Here is a 17,811-nt window from a genome sequence, read left to right on the forward strand (position 1 = left end):
ACAGAATATCCATGAAAGATATCATGAAAGATAAGATGTACTGGAGCTGAAGCCTCACAATACCTATCGAGAGGTATTAGTCATAAGATTGGTCGCCGTGAGGGTAATTCTCCAAACCTTTGCCAAGGAATAGACCGTGATGAGGGAAAATATAGGTTTAATATAAGACAATGCTTCATCCACTAGCTGCCCGCTTCCAACTAACCACTAGCATCAGTATACCAGTTCTTATTGCAGAAAGAACCCACAAGTAATTCCAAGAAAATTAAAGGTCAGGCTGGTGGAAAACAGATACCTTTGGGTTAAGCTGTGTGATGACTGCATAGTTTTTGAAAGGCAGAGTTTAGATCCTTTCAACCTCTCTTTCAGCACCTGAAGGTCATCTGGATTTCAACTGTATGTGCTAAAGCAGGGACGCCCTCATGATCACAGACTGGCTATTTCTCCTTCCCAGGGTTCTCCAGCATCCATTACCCCTATCTCTCCCCCGCCTCCTACCACCTTCATGTCTCATTTGATTAGGCCTGCCTGCTTCCTGCAACTTCCCTTTCTGGGCCTCGCACATTTCAGTAACTACTGTGTTAATTCTAAGCAATCACTTGTAACATACCAAATTATCTCACAGGATTATCAGCACCTCCCTACAAATGGCAAACTGATAAACACATGTACATAAAATGGAGTAGTGGGCATCCTACTAGGATTACCTGTCGATTCACTATAAAGCAGAAAACAAGGGTGGAAGCTATTAATCCCTTACCAAGAGGTAGAAATGAGCTTGAGATGAAAACATTAGTGTCTATCAACTGCCAAACCATGGTCTCGTGGAATTCAGGAAGATCAGTCATAAACTGCATTTTCTGGCATCAAATAACTCATTACGTTATTCTTTGGTAAGGATATAAGGCAAAACACTGAAGTATGAAGTTCAAGGTTTGCATCATCAGAGGGAGGTTGATCTGACAGACGAACAATGAATGACCAGAATGACTCATCTAATAGTTCGGATTCACAGCCTATTCTTCAATTCCTAACTATTAAGCCTGTCTTGACGTCATGCTCAAGTCTTCGTTGATGCTCTAGCAGGCATGTTCTTCATTGTGGGGCCTCAATGTCCATATTGGGTTTATGAAAGTGGCTAATGAGTTGATTCTAAAAGATATCATCTAGGAGCCTTGTTGGCTTCAAATAACAGGAAATACTTGGAAGATACTTACTTGTAAATGGGAAGTCTTAAAGGCTAAATTTCGAGAAAGCTTAAAGGCTATGAGTAGAGGGGAACTGATGGCGCTGGGTGAAGCTAGTTAAAGTGTGAGAGTGCTACAGGCAGAGGTGTTAACGGCAGGCTTCCGGACAGAGGGAAAGCTAGTTTGGGAAGTAGTAGGTAAACAGGGATTTCAATGGACCAAAACTAGTGCAGCTGAGATGAGAATGAAGGCTACTCTCATTTACAATGTGGTGTTCTTTAATGATACAAGAGATCAGTTTATTTTTAACAGGACTTCATTTACCAATTTGTTTCATAGATGGGGCCAGGAGAGGTGCTCTCTCTTAGCACATCCACTCATCTTTGTGATAGTGCCGCTAGACTGAACCAAAAGGGGGAATATATGAATTTGCAAAATTAAATGGGAGTAAGCACAATTTAACCTTCTTATTTGCTGGCAAGATTTGATACAACCTACATATCCAGAGTCCAGGTCTGGGGCAAGCTCCAAATTGCATAAATAGGGAATGCTACAGAAATGAAGGCCAACAATTCAAACTTATTTGATTTTCTCTTCACCATAACAGACAAATTAGATAATGAAAAGTTAAGTGTTGTACAGAAAGTCCATGATTATGAAAAAGATTAAATATTTAACTGCATGGATGCAAATGAACATGTCCTAGTATATGCTTTAAAATTTGAATTTTTTCTCAAAACTTCCAAGAACTATCTGAAGAGGTAGGACAGATTTTCTACTTTGTGGCTGGGTCACGCATTATAAATGAAGGCAAGATTAAAAACAAACTGGAAGCACTAGAAGAATTAACTGGGTTTCTGCATCTAGATTGTTAACATGCTTCATCTGGTATCAAATTTTGGAATTTCTTCAGCATCACTAGGATCCCGCTAGGGCTGTCCGTAGGTTGGTGAGCTATTACCAACAGGCAATTGGTGCTTAGTATACCCTGCTGTCACTGTAGATTAAAGAACATGCTTTTAGAATATCTAGGGGTTACCTCAAAGAGTGGGGTTGAGCCCACCTGGTGTTAAGAGATACGCCAGGTGCAGACGAGATGATGAAGCATGCCACATAACTAGTGTCTGGGTGAGGGTTAAAAAAACACAAAGAAGAATTTTGTCCTGACTAATATGTTCGGCAGTAGGGATAACAGGTTGTTGTTTCTCTAGGAACAGATTCACTGCTTTCTTGGAAACACAGGTGCCCCAAAATCTTTGGAAGGATTTTACTGAGCATTGTTCTTTACAAGGGAAATGGAAGACATGCTTTTTTAAAGGTCCTGCATTTTGCTTTGACAAAAAGAGTTCAGAAGCCTTAGACACTACTATTTACTAAACAGACGTTGTAACGGACAAGAGAGTGACTGGTTTTATTTACACTTAAAAAGCAAGACATGCCCTGAAAGACAGAGGCCTAACAGTCTTGAGTCATGTAATACAATCCATAAACTGCAGTTTGTTTTGGTAGATCAACATGTCCTTTGCTTAGGAATAAACATTTAGAAAAATGAAGCTAACTAAATGGACAGAGATATTAGTCCAACAAGCTTAAAATAAAATAATAAAATCTCAGGTAGTACAAGTTTCTGTACAATGCAAAACCGGACCTCATGTTTTCAAATCCAGCTCAATACTGTTCTGGGTTGGCCTTCACAAGGGAGTGAGAAACTATTTCAAAGTCTTTGTGAACCCAAATTAAAATAAAAACAAGCTACCTTAGACATACCCTGCACTGCAGAGCCACTTACCTTCCCTATTCTGATGTGAAATACTGCTGAAGAGATGGCACACTGCAATGAATAAGTTACTGCAGCAGCGATGAGGGATGCAAGGCATTCTGAATGCTTTACGCACAAGCTCTGTAAACAATCTGGAGACTCAAACATGTAGTAGTACCTAGGCATTAGCTACACATTTATACAATGCCCCCTAACAACACCACTCTTTAGAAATCACCAGAGGCAACCATGTGTCTCAGATGCTAGACACAACTTTTACGACATGCTTTCAGATCACTGCCTCTGTCCCTAGTTTGAAGAAGTGTTTAGTTTTGTAAAATTGCTCGTTCATTTTCACATTAATTTCAGTCTCTTTTCCTATATACGCATATGTATTCAGCAGGTATTAGGATATGGCTTAGTAAAACTTTTGCTCTATCACCTAGCGTAATGCACGTACAACAAGCATTGTAGGAGTATTTATCCCCCATTAGTCCACTGCATGCTAGGGACACTGACCCAACATAACTAACTGCATTGTAAGGATATCAATCCACCATCATACTAATCCACAATATTTGTTGGTGAAGAACTGTACACATTTCAAAGCCTGCAACAAGAATATCCCATTCCAACAGGGCAATTCATACTACTTAATGCATTAATCAAAGCAATTGGGACCTGCTGGTCATACCAGGAAGGACCCTACTCCACTCTTACAGTTCTAGAAACAATATTGGAATAAGGTACAGCCCATAAATCCAAGATGGGCGATACACATGGCAAACAAGATGACGGACCAAAAATGGGGAAAAAATTAATTATACAAAAATATTATCAAGGATTTTCAGATTCAAACTAATTCAGCACGTTATCTTAAATCACACTTATTTAACCTCTAGAAAATATTCAAGGAGTGCCTCAGATGTTGGGTGAACCAAGCTGACATGATCCACAAGTTCTGGTTCTGCAGCAAAATCAGTCCATTTTTGGAGCATGTCATACAAACAACTCAAAATATACTTAACATTAGGACAGAAAGTGATCCTTTACCGAACAAGGTAAACAACAAAATAAACCAACAACAGTTTGAACACTATGTTAAAGGAAATGTAATAAGACAATGACAACATTATTTAACACCTGCAATAGAAAAATATATAAATAAAACATCTAAATTATAGACAAAAGAAAAAAAAAATCGAAACATCTAACTCATAGACCTACCTTTAAACCATACAACCCATTATATTTACCAAACAAACCTTGTAGGATACATTAGAGTCTATCAGACACTAGTTTATTCTACGAGTCTGTGCCTTTTGGGTGGAAGAGATTTATAGGACAATGATTATCTGTATTTATTAAATCATTGTATATAATGGTAGGTGGGAAACAGAGGCAGCAAATTAAAAACCTTACATGTTGCTTATGTACATGCAACGTAGAATGTAGGGATCACCACCCTTTATATGGTTTTTATAAGAAACTGGATTATTATTTGGGGTTAACGACTACCCACCTCAAGGAATATTCGCAACCCTTGTCAGGTAAACCCTCAGAGTCACTAAATTAACCTGAGCTCTACCCCCTGGTAACTATGACACAAACCAGACAGCCTTAAGTTAGGGCAATGTGTAAAGTATTTATGCAATACTAAAACAATACAAATGCCAAATTGAATTTGAAAAGTACTGTAAAAAGTAACAAACAAAATGATAAAAATCCAATAAGGAGAACTGGAGATATGAATTTTTAAAGTTTTAAGTAGAACCAGCATCAAGAAGCATAAAGTGCCATTGAAAGTCAATGGTCTCAGTAGACTAGGACCTAGGTGCACTTTTAGGCTGACCACGATGGAGCTCGAGTCTGATACACCAACCATGGTCGTAATGGTCAAAGATTTTACCTACCTAGTCCATTCAGCTCTAATCCACCACAGGAGTACACCTGTAACGCCCCCCTAATACCTCAGGGAAAGCACTACCTCGTAAGGTGTCAGAGAGAGGCCAAGAGCAGGGTCCAGCCCAGTTCCAGCTGCTACTGGTCAGCTGGCCAGTTGCAGGAAAGGCTTCTTGTAGCTTGTTGTCTCACTATAGCCACATACCCAATTGACCCTTCAAGACCTATTATTTTTCCCGAGTACCAGGGGGAGCAGGCCCTGTCCTTCTAGGCTTCTCTGAGGTCACATGTCTGAGGCAGGTCTAGTCGCCTGTTCTTTCTCAAGTCTTGCAGTATTCTGAAGTGGGTGGCTGGAGAGGTCACATATATGCTGGGCACAAAGTTACTGGTTGTGAATGACACCTGAGCAGGTCCTAACCAGAGGGGTAAACGTTCAAGATCAACCCCATCCACTTTGGGAATTTTCAAGGTGGTGGAAAGTCTTCACTCACACTTAACCCAGGCTGTGATGGTTGGGTGTGTGTGGGGAGGGGGGTACTTTATGTCAATTCTAGTGTCCCTCCACATATAACACCAAAATCCACCACTGAATTATGTTTTTAATAACTAATAAAAATAGTTGTTCAATTATTTTCCTAGCTAGTTCCATTCCTGAGATACACTATTACGATTTCAATCTTTACTCTGGTTTTCAAATAGGACAACTAGGTCTGCCACAGGGAAAACTTGCTGGGGGTAGGAGGGTTAACCACTGTAAGGACATATGAACATTATATTTCTAGATGTCCTACTTTTAAATAGTTTGCGCCTTGCCTTGTGGACTTCAAAGCCTACATATCAGTGACTTATTTAAAATAGAGGTTTTGACCCGTCAAAGGATTTATTTTGGCAAGTTGAATTGCAATGTTTAATCTGCCATAGTCCTCTACAATGATAGGCCTGCAGTCAGTAATGACATTTAACTTACAGGCCCAGGGTACATTTTATACCATATACTAGGTAGTTTTATTCAAGATAAATATACAAATTAGGAATATGTCAATTCAACCATGTTTAAAGGGGGAGCACAGACACTTTTCCACTGGCTAGCAGGGTTTAAGTGCACAAAGTTCAAACACAAGCAAAAATATAGAGTGCAAAAAAGGTGAATAATCTGGGGTGACCAGACAGAAAAGACAGATTTCCTACAGTAATTGTTAGACCTGGCATCCTTAGGGTGGTTTTACCCCCAGACTTTTTGCCTTTGACTCATGTTTTGGTGCTGTATCTTTTTGTTGGCCTTAGGGCTCTGAGCACGTTACTACTGCTAACCAGTGCTAAAGTGCATGTGCTTTTTCCCTTAAAAACATGGTAACATTGGTGTATCCACAATTGGCATATTTAATTTACCTGTAAGTCCCTTGTAGAGTGGTATGTTATAAGTCCAGGACCTGAAAATTTAAATACACCTAGTGGGCCTGCAGCACTGATTGTGCCACCCACGTAAGTAGCCCTGTAAACATGGCTCAGTCCTGCCACTGCAGAGCCTGTGTATGCAACTCCACTGCCACCCCGCCCTGGCATTATTTAAAACCTCTTGCCAAGCCCTATATTTCCCCTTTATTACATCTAAGTCACCCCTCAAGCAGGCCCTGGAGAGCCCATTGAGCAGGGTGCCATGTAAGTAAAAAGGCAGGACATATACTTTCCAGTTTCCATGCCATGGTAATGAAAACCCCCTCAAGTGGTTTTTCATCACTGTGAGGCCTATCCCTCTCATAGGACCGCATTAGGAGTCCCTTATAAAAAACCTTTACGTTGTTATTCCTGATCTGAGAGAAATGGCTGAGTCATGTTTAGTTGGACTGGAATGGTAATAATAAATCCTCTTTACTAGTAAGGTCAGATTTATTACTACTGATTTAGAAATACCACTTTTAGAAAGTGGACATTTCTCTGCACTCACTGTCCTGTGAGCCTACAGCCCCCCTCCATTACACGTCTGGTTCACAGTTGGGTGACGGTTTCACTTGTGCATTCCCTTCAGGCACCCACAACACAGGAAATCAGCCATATCTGTATTACTTTGCATGCTGATGGGTCACCCTGGGGAAAGGAGTGGGAAGTCAGAGACTTACATCTCAAAGGGCAAGAGCTGGGGTCGACACAAACGGGCTGATTACCTCCCACTGGCTGTCTGGAGCTGGGAATGACTTGAGAGAGGAACCAGTGCACTTCACAAGAATTGTTTTGTAGATATCCCCAACATGAAAGGCACTTTTCTGTATAAGTAGTGGATCTCCTTGCCCACCCAGCAGATTACTTCTGGACTCTGCAGAAACTCTGCCTGGGGTAAAGACTGCTGCGCCAAGAGGATTGCCACTGCGCTGTGCTGATTGTTCCTAGGCACTGCTGCCCTGTTTGATGAGTTGTCTTGTTGCCTGCTGACCTCTATCTGGTATATTTGACTATTAGCGCAACACCAGATTGTCTCCAGGGCCTAGCTGGCATGCCCTGCCTTCCCAAGAACTGTAACCGGCGAACTTTGACCACCTGACATTGGGGACCGTTGAGATTTGCCCCTCGATTGGCACACTTGGCCCATTTGTTGCTGTTTCACTGCCCCACTGCACTCGGTGGAAACCCCTTTTTGCATTGTGGCCCTCCCCTGCGGACAAGGTTGCTGTATGCGTTCTGCGCCCCCCTCCCCTCCCAAAGGACTGAACACCACTGTGCCAGGTGCCTGCTCCCAGGAGACTTCAGGGACAACAACATGGGTCCTGTAGTGGCTTCCGGAGAAGTAGCCATGCCCCAGAGCCTGCCAGCGCCACACAGCAAACCAACTCCGCCTACATCAGGGAAGCTGCCCAGTTCTCATTGGCGGCTAACCCTTCAGTGGGAACCCCCCTCTTTGCCCACAGCTCACCTAACCCGGCGAGCCTGGGGGCCAGATTCCACCAAAGGAGCCCTTCTTCGATCCCTGTCTCTCCGCATCCTCGCCCGCACCAGTATTTCTTCCGGCGGTGCAGGGTAGGGAACCGAGCTTCATCTCGGACACCATTCCCGGCCACTTAAGTGAGGAGAGCACGACCCGGGTACTACTGTATTAACCTGACGCAACGCGCCTCCACATATCTCAAATCATGTGAGTGTGCCGAAGCATGAAGATAAACAAACACTGGCAAAGCCAACTGATCCAACGTTTTTTGAGTCTATTTGTTTGGTCACTGTGTGTCTTGTTTTGACAAGGTTTTTATAACACTTTATTGTTGTGGGAGCTGCTAGACCCTCGCCATTGTAGCAAACACTGGCAAAGAGAAAAAAATGTTTTTGGTCTCAGAAAGCTCACATTGCCACCAGTGGCGTAACAAACGCCCAACAGCCCCCCTCCAGGGGCGGCCCTTCAACACAACACTTGCCCAGAGTCTGGGGGGGGAGGCCTCCATGTTCTTTGCAGGGGGCCACCCCCCAGTTTCATTACACCACTGATTGCCACAGTAGTTCCTGGCACTTTGTGTGCCAAAATGCTCCTTGTGGAAGAGCAGAATGCGATCACTCACAGTAAAGCCAGCCAATAGAAAATAGAAGTTTAATGAAAACGAAATGTCTTTGTTAACACCAGACCTAATTAGGGACCTAATTCCTAAAGAAAGTCACAAAAGTTCACCCATGGTATATGTCTTTGAATTCACAAGCACTTGTAGAAGTAGACCAGAAAATCGTACTCCTAGAAAATATTTGTGAGCTGTATTTTAGCACAAGCAAACATGCATGTGTAGATTTGCTCATGTGAAAATCTATTTGGCGTTTAGAAGTTCACTTTCCCTCCAACCACTTTTTTCCCCAACTCTGAAATAACTTCTACTTCTGCCACTGTCAGGAGTAAATTTCCAACCTTTTTCATTATGGGAAAAGATTAGAGGAGAGCTGTTGAAAATCCTTAAAACATGCAAGTTAGTAGGTGTGCAGACTCAAAGGCATTCCAGCCCTGGAACTATTGCTTAATGCTTCCTCCAGCCCCAGTATGTAGATATGCGGAAAGGTGGCAAAATAAGGAAATTGCTATAGTAGGGATTGAAATTGCAAGTATGCCCTACTATAGTAGTAGCCCTCGCATAATCAGAGATGCTATTATCAGAGCTCTTACATAATGAGGCTGCTGCCATAATTTGTTGTTGCACTACGTGGCACCAAAGGAGCAAGTAGATTTGTGTACAGGACAAGTAGATTTAAGAAGCAACCTGTCCCGTGGACAAGTAGATATTTTATTAAATTCCACACCCATGAATGTATAAATTATGTCATGTGATAGATTGTTCCGGGTCATGCAGTGCGAAACTGGCCGCGGGCGGGCTGCCTTGGCCTAGGTTTGGAGAAAGCCTTTGACTCCCTGGAGTGGCCTTACCTATTCAGAGTGCTGCGTCAGTTTGGTATGGGACCGTCCTTTATTCGCCTGGTTAAACTGTTACACACCAAACCGCAGGTCTGAGGGTGAAGATGGGGCCGGTGATATCGGAGCCGATCTGTGTGTGCAGAGGCACGAGGCAGGGCTGTCCTCTTTCGCCTTTATGGTTTTCACTCGCCATGGAGCCCCTGGCGGTGACCCTCCGCAGAAAGGGGACTGACTGGGTTATCCCTCTTGGGGACGGTCTGCACATAGTGTTGCTGTATGCCGACGATCTCCTTCTATACTTTAGCGGCGTCACGCGGATCCCGCCGGAAGTTGGGCTGCTCCTGCAGCGCTTTGCGACGATATCCGGCCTCAGGGTCAACTGGTCTAAATCGTGCCTCTTTCCCTTCGACCCCGTGATTAGTCTGGCCAGGATCCCTGTTCCATGGCAGCCATTCACGTTTCGGTATCTGGGCATTCGAGTCTACCATCGTGGGGAGGATTTACTTGAGGGCAACCTCACAAAGGCGGTGTCTTCGGTCAGGTCACAAATGCTGTTTTGGAGGACGCTACCACTATCGGTAGCGGGAAGAATAGCACTCCTGAAGATGGTGGTCCTGCTGCGCCTCTTGTATTTCTTCTCCAACCTCCCACACTATGTTCCCCCTGGGTTCTTTAGGGCCCTGTAGATGGGGCGGAGAGACTGTATCTGGAACGGTTGCCGATGTAGAGTTGCCTTAAAGAAGATGTACCTGCCGCCAGACAGGGGTGGCCTGGCAGTCCCTAATCTGGAACCCTACTACTTGGCGACCCAGCTTCAGTGGATATCCAGGTGGCTGGCGGATACCCAACTTGCTGACACAGCATCGGAGGGAGCACCCAGGTCACTACAGCAGATTCAACATCTGTTCCACCCGCTTACGCGTGCGCCGACTCCACGACAGTTGTTCCTAAGGGTGGCCCATAGATGCTTCCGCAGATCCCTCCGACTCACGGGACCGGCGGTCGCATTCGCACCGGCCTTGGCATTGTCTGGCACACCATGGGGTCCCAGGGTCACGTCAGACTCGGAACTGCGTGCGTGGCACGAAGTGGAACTGTACACGTTGGGCGGTCTTTATGAAGAAGGTCAGCTGCTCCCGTTCGCTAGGCTTCAAGAACTGGGGCTGCCACCCGGCCAGTTCCTACTATACAACTCCTTGTTGCAGGCCTTGAAGGTTGGGTGGGGGGACATCTCAATAGCTCCTCCCACCAAATTATTGATTCAATATTTGCAGGTGATGGGCCAGGGACGCCGCTTGATTAGTTGGTTTGCGGATGCGTTGCCAACTCACACTGCTCTGGAGTGCGGGGCGCTGCGCGCAGTGTGGGAGGTGGACGTGGGCGGGCCAATGGCGGAAGCGCAGTGGAGGTCAGCCCTCTCCGGCCACCTCAACATACCCCATAATTCCAGATTTCGCCTACTACAGTACTACTTGGTGCACAGGGCCTACCTTATGCCAGCCTGAGTGAATAAATACTTTGCCCGCCGGGACGCGGCTTGTCCACGATGTCGTGAGATTGGCGCGGACTTGTTGCATATGGAATGGTCCTGTCCTAGCTTGTGCGCCTACTGGAGGGCGGTTATTGATAGCCTATTTGATTGCACGGATCGACAGATCCCCTTTACTTGGGAGGCGTGCATACTGGGGCTATTCCCTAGAAGTAAGCGGCACAGAGCGGAGGTGCGCTTCACGGACCTGGGACTCATCGTGGTGAAGCGGCTGGTGACTCGTAGGTGGAAGTCGCCGGACCCCCTGCCGGCACGGGCCTGGAGACACTCCCTCGAGGTGTGGGCGGGAGCAGAGCTGAGGAGGGAGGAGATACTGGGACTACGCCAATTTCCGTTATCAACCGGCTGGGATGAGCTGTTGACACGTTTACGGAGCGTGGGAGGGGACCTAGAAGTAGGAAGCTTGGATCAGTCCGATTGAGTGTCTGTTAAAGGAATGATGTGCTGCGTTGGGAGATTAAGTGTGGGAATTGGCGAGTTCTGATACACTGCTAGAAGACAAAAAGGCATAATCTAACGAACCTGGCGCCCGTCCCAAACCCTCTGCTGACATGTTGAATTGACGCAAATTGCCCCTCAGCCTGATCGGGAAACAAATGTGTGGGAAATAATAGTATAGATGACCGCAACCAGCAGTTGTTACTAGCTTACTTGTTTGGTTCATATAGAGTTAATAACATCTACTTTCTTAACAACGACACTTGAACCATAACTCTAAGATGGGAATAACGGTATACTAATGAGTGTTGCCCAATAATGTGCTCACCAATCGATGATATGCAGATTACCATCTACCAAAGCCACAGAGGCAAATGAAGATAATATTAGTAGAGTATTTTGAACGGGTGAACATTACTGAACGCAATGTATAGATGGTTCAGAAGTAGAGCTAACTCTATGAACGTTTTGTAGGTTACATCGTAAACTGCAATGCAATATTGTGTTATATTTCCGTTGAATAGTGGTCAGCGCTAATGATGCTATACAACGCACTGTGTCAAAATGTTGATAATTCATGTGTATGATATAATGTTACAAAACTTTAATAAACAGATTTATTTAAAAAAATGATGTCATGTGATACAACTGCATGTAATTTGAGTCTACTCGGGTACATAATGAGCTGAAGGAAAAACAAGAAGTTCAATATTTATAGTTGGGGGGGAGAAATCAATAAAAACATTTTTTTTAAAGGAAACTTATTCAGCACAATGCACTGCATACCTGGGACACTTTCCTGGTATATAGCTGGCCTCTGAAAAACTTGGTCCAAAATGCTGAACCCTAAGGACAATCGCACTGCATCATACAACTACTAACAACACACTGGGATGAAGGGATAATAACCAGATACATGTCACTAGCACATCCACCTGCATCCTTATGACTGTAGTTCATCACTTTGAACTGCATATTGCAGCTACACATTAGGGACATTGACCAAATGCATTGTACTACACTGCTAGAAGCACACATTCACCATACTGTCGCTAACTCATCATGCTATACTACATCATAGAGACTTTCTGCACCACTTGCTAAATATACTAAGCACCACACACTGCAGTCTACATTATAAACCCACTACACTGCACCATAAGAGACACCATACAAAATGCATCTGAGAAGTGGGACGGACAGATGGAGAGAAGGGCCGGGGTATGATAGACAAAAGTGAGAGGGATTTAGAGTATCCTAACTGAAATGTGTCCCTCTTCTAAGTAGCAACATATTGTAGATGGAACAGAAACAGAGACTGGAGGAAGAACCTACTAAGAAAACACTCATAGTTGCGGGTCTTCATAAAATGTGACAATAATCAAGGAATGGAATTAGAAAAGCGAAGGCTTCTCTCCAGACCTATCCTTCTATTCAAGACATGCACTTTAAATGATAGTATTTAAAAGATCAGTCATTTGTTTAAAAAAAAGTCTAATGTTCCCTAAATACATTTTCGCCTTTTATAATTTATATTTCTGCATGTATATTTTAAATATATTGGTTTTTCAATAAAACATACAAACTTTAAGTACTTCCTTCTTTCCATACCTAATTTCCAACCAAAACAGGATCTATTAGATTTTTTAAGGGTAGTTTTTTCTTTTGTCACCTTGTATGTTAAGGTATATTGTCTACCTGTATTAAAAGAGTCTGAGTTGACATTTATTTCATACTTGCAGGGCTTGAAGGCAGTTGGGCTGCAGAATTCTGAACTCCTCCGAAAACTTAACAATGTAAATTTGAGGAGAAATGTAGACACAGTAAACCCATGTGAAACAATACTCGGTGCCCATGAACAGGTAAACATTTTGACGCGTGATGTGCAGTAGAATTAACACATTTTCATTAAAAGGGCTCCCTAGGAGAAAAGGAGATCCAACAATCCTGGAGCCAAATGTTATGGAAGGTATCATCTATTCATTTTAAAATGAGACATTTGCAACATGCAGCAACATCAAAACCCAAAGGCACACACAAAATTAGCAAAGACTATCAGTATTTCTGAAATGGAGGCACATTAGACATAAAACTCGAAGATAGAGAAAGTTAGCCAACAAGCCGAGGACAAGAACGATACATTCTTCACCCTAGCCTATTCCATAAACCTAAACGTAGGGTGGTTAAGCGAGCTAATCACTCTCCCAAAATAATCAGTAATCTGTAGTTTACTAGTTAAAATCATGGCAAACACTAACTAAGCCTTCTATCCTTCCGGTTTTGGTAAATTGAGTATTATTGACCTGAGTAATAATGATAATTGCTATTTATGGCACTTAGAAAAAGAAGCGCTACATGCAATGCTAAACTAAAAGCAATTTATTATGATTAAAACCCTGTCTCGTTCGGCACAGAAGTCTTGTATCTTTATGGAGGCACAGTTCACATTTCAAAAATAACAAACTAGTACTACAGATTGCACAATGGGCCATGTTCAAAACTTTAGACATGGGTGTAGTCATGACCACAGGGTAAATGCATGAATTAAAGCAAAGTGGAAGCCACTTAATCCTCCTACCAAAGAAAATCAAGTTAGCTAGCAGCCGAAAGTTAAACAATTTGATGTTTCTTCAACACATATGAAACCAAATTCAGGCAGACGGGAGTTAAGATAGTTCAAAGAGGCTCCTGTTATGAAGTAACTATATCACCGTCTCCGGGGAGTTACGCAACTGACTATACCGCAAAGAATCTAAAGCATATAATAATAATAATAAACAGTGGCTACAGCATTTACCTGGTGTATGAGGAACGTGATGAGAATAATTTTGAAGTCCAGATTTTACACCTATGAAACATGGACCAGAAAGACACTTGTAGTGACTAAATGCACATTCCTAGATGCTGCCTCTGGAAGGAGCAGGCCGTTAACAACCCTTAAACAGAAATAGCACAGAGATTTGTGTTCTTCGATACTAATTAGGTTTTAGTCTGCAGGAGACATTTCTTCTGCGAGATGACTTTGAGAGGCTGGACAGCAGCCAGTTATTGACTACAGCCAGTCAGCCGATAGACTGAGGACGTAGTAGGGGACTCACTGACATCCAAACAGAGTGTGCTGGTGGCATAGATTATACCAAGATCTGTGAACAGGAGGTTCACTAAAGGCTCAACAGTGCATAGCCTGCTATCTGGGTACTGGAAGCACTATAGCAAAAGACTACAACACCCACCTCACGGTTAATCTATGCGTTTGGAAGAGTACAGTCAGACACACTCACTGTGCCAACTCCAGTATCTGGACGTGCATCACAATTAGCTGCTGGCTGCAGCTTCTTGGAAGAGAAGTTCCCCTCAAGGTCACTGTGCAAACATCAGCCCTTGCTTTCACTCCTGAAACACAGACCTTATACGACATCGGTATCATCGAAGGATGAGCAAACTCCATGCCCATCTCAAGCACAAGTGCACCTTTTCCCCCCAAAATCAACATTTTCAGAGTTGCTTAACAACTCTTCGTGGTAATAAAACACAAAGCACATACAGAAAACACAAAATTAACTGGCAACTCGATTCACACCGTTCTAGGTAGAGGACTCTCAATAAGACAACTAAATATACAATTTGTAGACAATTACATGTTCTAATTCTACCCTCATAAGAAACTTATTGTCCTCAATGAAACAGTAGAAGTATCTAAGTATAGAATGGGATCCCCTGTCATCTTTCCATAAAGGTCGCCACACCATGAGGAAAGAAAATGCAAACCTACGTTTACAGACAGTGTCATACTTGAATAAAGTTATGACATGGTATAGTTATGTAATAATTACGAAATGCAGTACGCTAACTACAGCTCTCTAAAATGGACAGTTTAGTAGGACTGATAGCAAGTGATGCGCTGTCACACCATTTACCATGCAAGGAAACAAGAAACTGAAATAACCAAGCTTTGGCCCCCACACCTGCTGGCTCTACCTAAACCCTTCCCATAGAGTTTGAGTCTCCTTCTACACCTTACAAGCACAGCTTTATTTTGGGTATCTTTCCTTTGCCACTCACAAAGACTGAAGCATGAGCAAAGGCAGGCGTTCGCTAATATCACCCCATGGAAATTGGGTCTATGCCTGTTATGACCACACTATCAGCGTCAAACGAGAACCTGTTATGTTTCAGGGGTCACTATTTGCTATTCTTGTTTTGTTGACTAAATTAAACTCCACATTTCTTTGTTTTACTAGGTTGTGATGAATTTCATGTACATTGCTACAACACTTGGGTTTCCAAAACCACTAAACGCGGCTGCTTTCACTTATTCTTCTCACACAGCGCACATTTTGCTCAATTCAAAAGATCAGGTTCTATTCTAAACTATCCCATGTCCATAGTTGCTTCTGCCACCCAACTCTATTTTTGCTCACTTTTCACCTCCCCACTCAATTATTTTACAAGCCCATCCCTCCTGAATGCTCCCTGCCATTCTACATCACAGCATATTTCGCTAGTCACCTATCTGCTGAATTCCCAACTCAACCCCCCAAATTAGTTACAAACACCATGGTGTTCTACTATGACCTACTTATGCACTCCTAACGAATCTTCATACGTCAAAATTACACTTCTGTTTACACATCTCTTTGTCTAGAATTAGATCGCCTGAGACACTGCGTATGAACGGATATTATTCATATTAGTGTCTTTCTATTGTGACCAGTAGACACCCATATTTGAACACCAAGACACGGAGAGATCGCTGAAGTGCTCCGTTATGAAACAAGAAGGAAATCCCAAAGGAACCTCAAAAGGTATCACCCTTATCTCTACAAAAAGTCAACATAGAATTTTCCCAAAACCACAACAAAAGGCGCAAGTTCTTCCAACTCCCAAGAACACTGGCCCAGTTAACACTATAAGGAACTACTATAATTGTAGTAATACCAACATTGATTCGCCTTTTGTGCTGTTGACTTCACCCTTTCTTGACCAGCAGCAGGAGGAACAGGGAGCGCATAGGCCGTGAATAACCCATGTAGGGTTTTGTGACATCCAGCAGCCTAGAACATCCTTACCATCATTAGACACAAAAGTCTGCATCTTGGAGTCTAATGCATCGCAAAGAGAATTAACATCAGCAGGGAATACAACCTTTAATGAGGGTTTTGGAATCAGGCAGCCCACGGCAAAGAAACTGGAGCATTGTCCCTCTCCAACGATAACTTCAATCACATCCTGGGATTGGAAAATAGTAGACCTGAGCCCCAAAATTCCATCATGGACTTTATTGTGAAGGCGTGTGTTGAAAAGTTCTCTACCATGCTGACTTCAGGCCAAGCCATAACCAACGACCCAGTTGCTGTCCGAAATATAGCAGACAATAAATTGGAGCACTCAGCATGCAAACATTGCAGTCAGGGTCATCTTCCGCTCCCTCAGCTGGAAAGGATTGTTATATACTGGACGCACAGGGCTTGGACTCACTCAGTCTAGGGCTCTCTTCACTAGGCAACTTCAGCATCAATAGGACTCACCCTCAAATGAATAGTATAACATCAGATGATTTACATTTTTTTGGACGACAATCACCAAAATTATGCAAAAGGTGAGCTGGGGAACCAAGGTAAGGGCCAACTCATGGACCGGGTCCTAAATGAGAATGATTATCCTCTAGATCAACCTATACTTAGCATCATGAAGGTTATGAATACAACACTGGATTCAATCGCAAATGTGCTCATGTTGCAATCCTCAAAAATTGATAGCCAACTATAATTTGCAATGCAATTCATACCCTTGATAATGACAATAGACCATAGGATGGTCCTGGTGGAGGGAGCAGTAAAGGAAAACCTAAGGCAGCAATTTATCCAAGAACCAAAAGTAAGCCAATGTTGTGCACCCTTTTTGGAGAAATTGTTGGAAGTCCCAAGGGTCATCAATGATATCATTTAAAACTGTAGGTCTAATCTTAAAAATCTGACAAGACCGGAACCTATCATTAGAGAACCCTCAGTCACCATCAGTTGGGCAAAAACCAGAGGCCCACACAGACGCTGCGGCTTGCACTGGAGATACGATAGAGGAGTTAAGCCTGTCCCATGCTGATACACGTTCTCCTCATGGAAGGAAGGCATTAAAAAAAGAGGATCAATATTAAAGGAAACATTAAAGTCAGTGGGAAAAAACTAAAAGCAAAGTAGGCACTGTTAAAAAAAATCTAAACATTCATCATTGCAGTCAAATGTAATAGAGCAATCTCAATCCATGTCGCAAACTGTTGTGGATCCAGAGACTCAAGTTTTACAAGCTGTCCTGAATGGTAGCTTAGTAAAAAGTTACCAGATAAATGGCAATGACCTTGTTGAATGTTTACTTTCCGTCGGGTGGGGGAGCTCAAGTTAAATCAGATATCCTACTCTTTAAAGAGCAACTTTTGAGTAAAAGATTGGAAGTAGGGCCAAAGCCATCAACTGACATTGCGCTGAGAGAATCTTTTCAGTCTTGCAAGAACTGTGTGTTGATTTGTGGTGACTTCAGCGCCAAGCCACATCCCATAATGTGGAAGGAATCAATAATTGATTAAGATAGCACTTGGAATATACCATCA

The 17,811-nt window shown here is 43.1% G+C and overlaps 1 protein-coding gene across 6 annotated transcripts in view; it reads right to left on the reverse strand.

The window, feature by feature from the left end:
* HDAC5 (histone deacetylase 5) overlaps window positions 1-17,811 on the reverse strand; it is a 962,367-nt gene that overhangs the window by 936,211 nt on the left and 8,345 nt on the right. The gene's annotated exons all lie outside the window — the stretch shown is intronic.

Source organism: Pleurodeles waltl, chromosome 6 (genome assembly GCF_031143425.1).
Source record: "Pleurodeles waltl isolate 20211129_DDA chromosome 6, aPleWal1.hap1.20221129, whole genome shotgun sequence".
NCBI lineage: Eukaryota > Metazoa > Chordata > Amphibia > Caudata > Salamandridae > Pleurodeles > Pleurodeles waltl.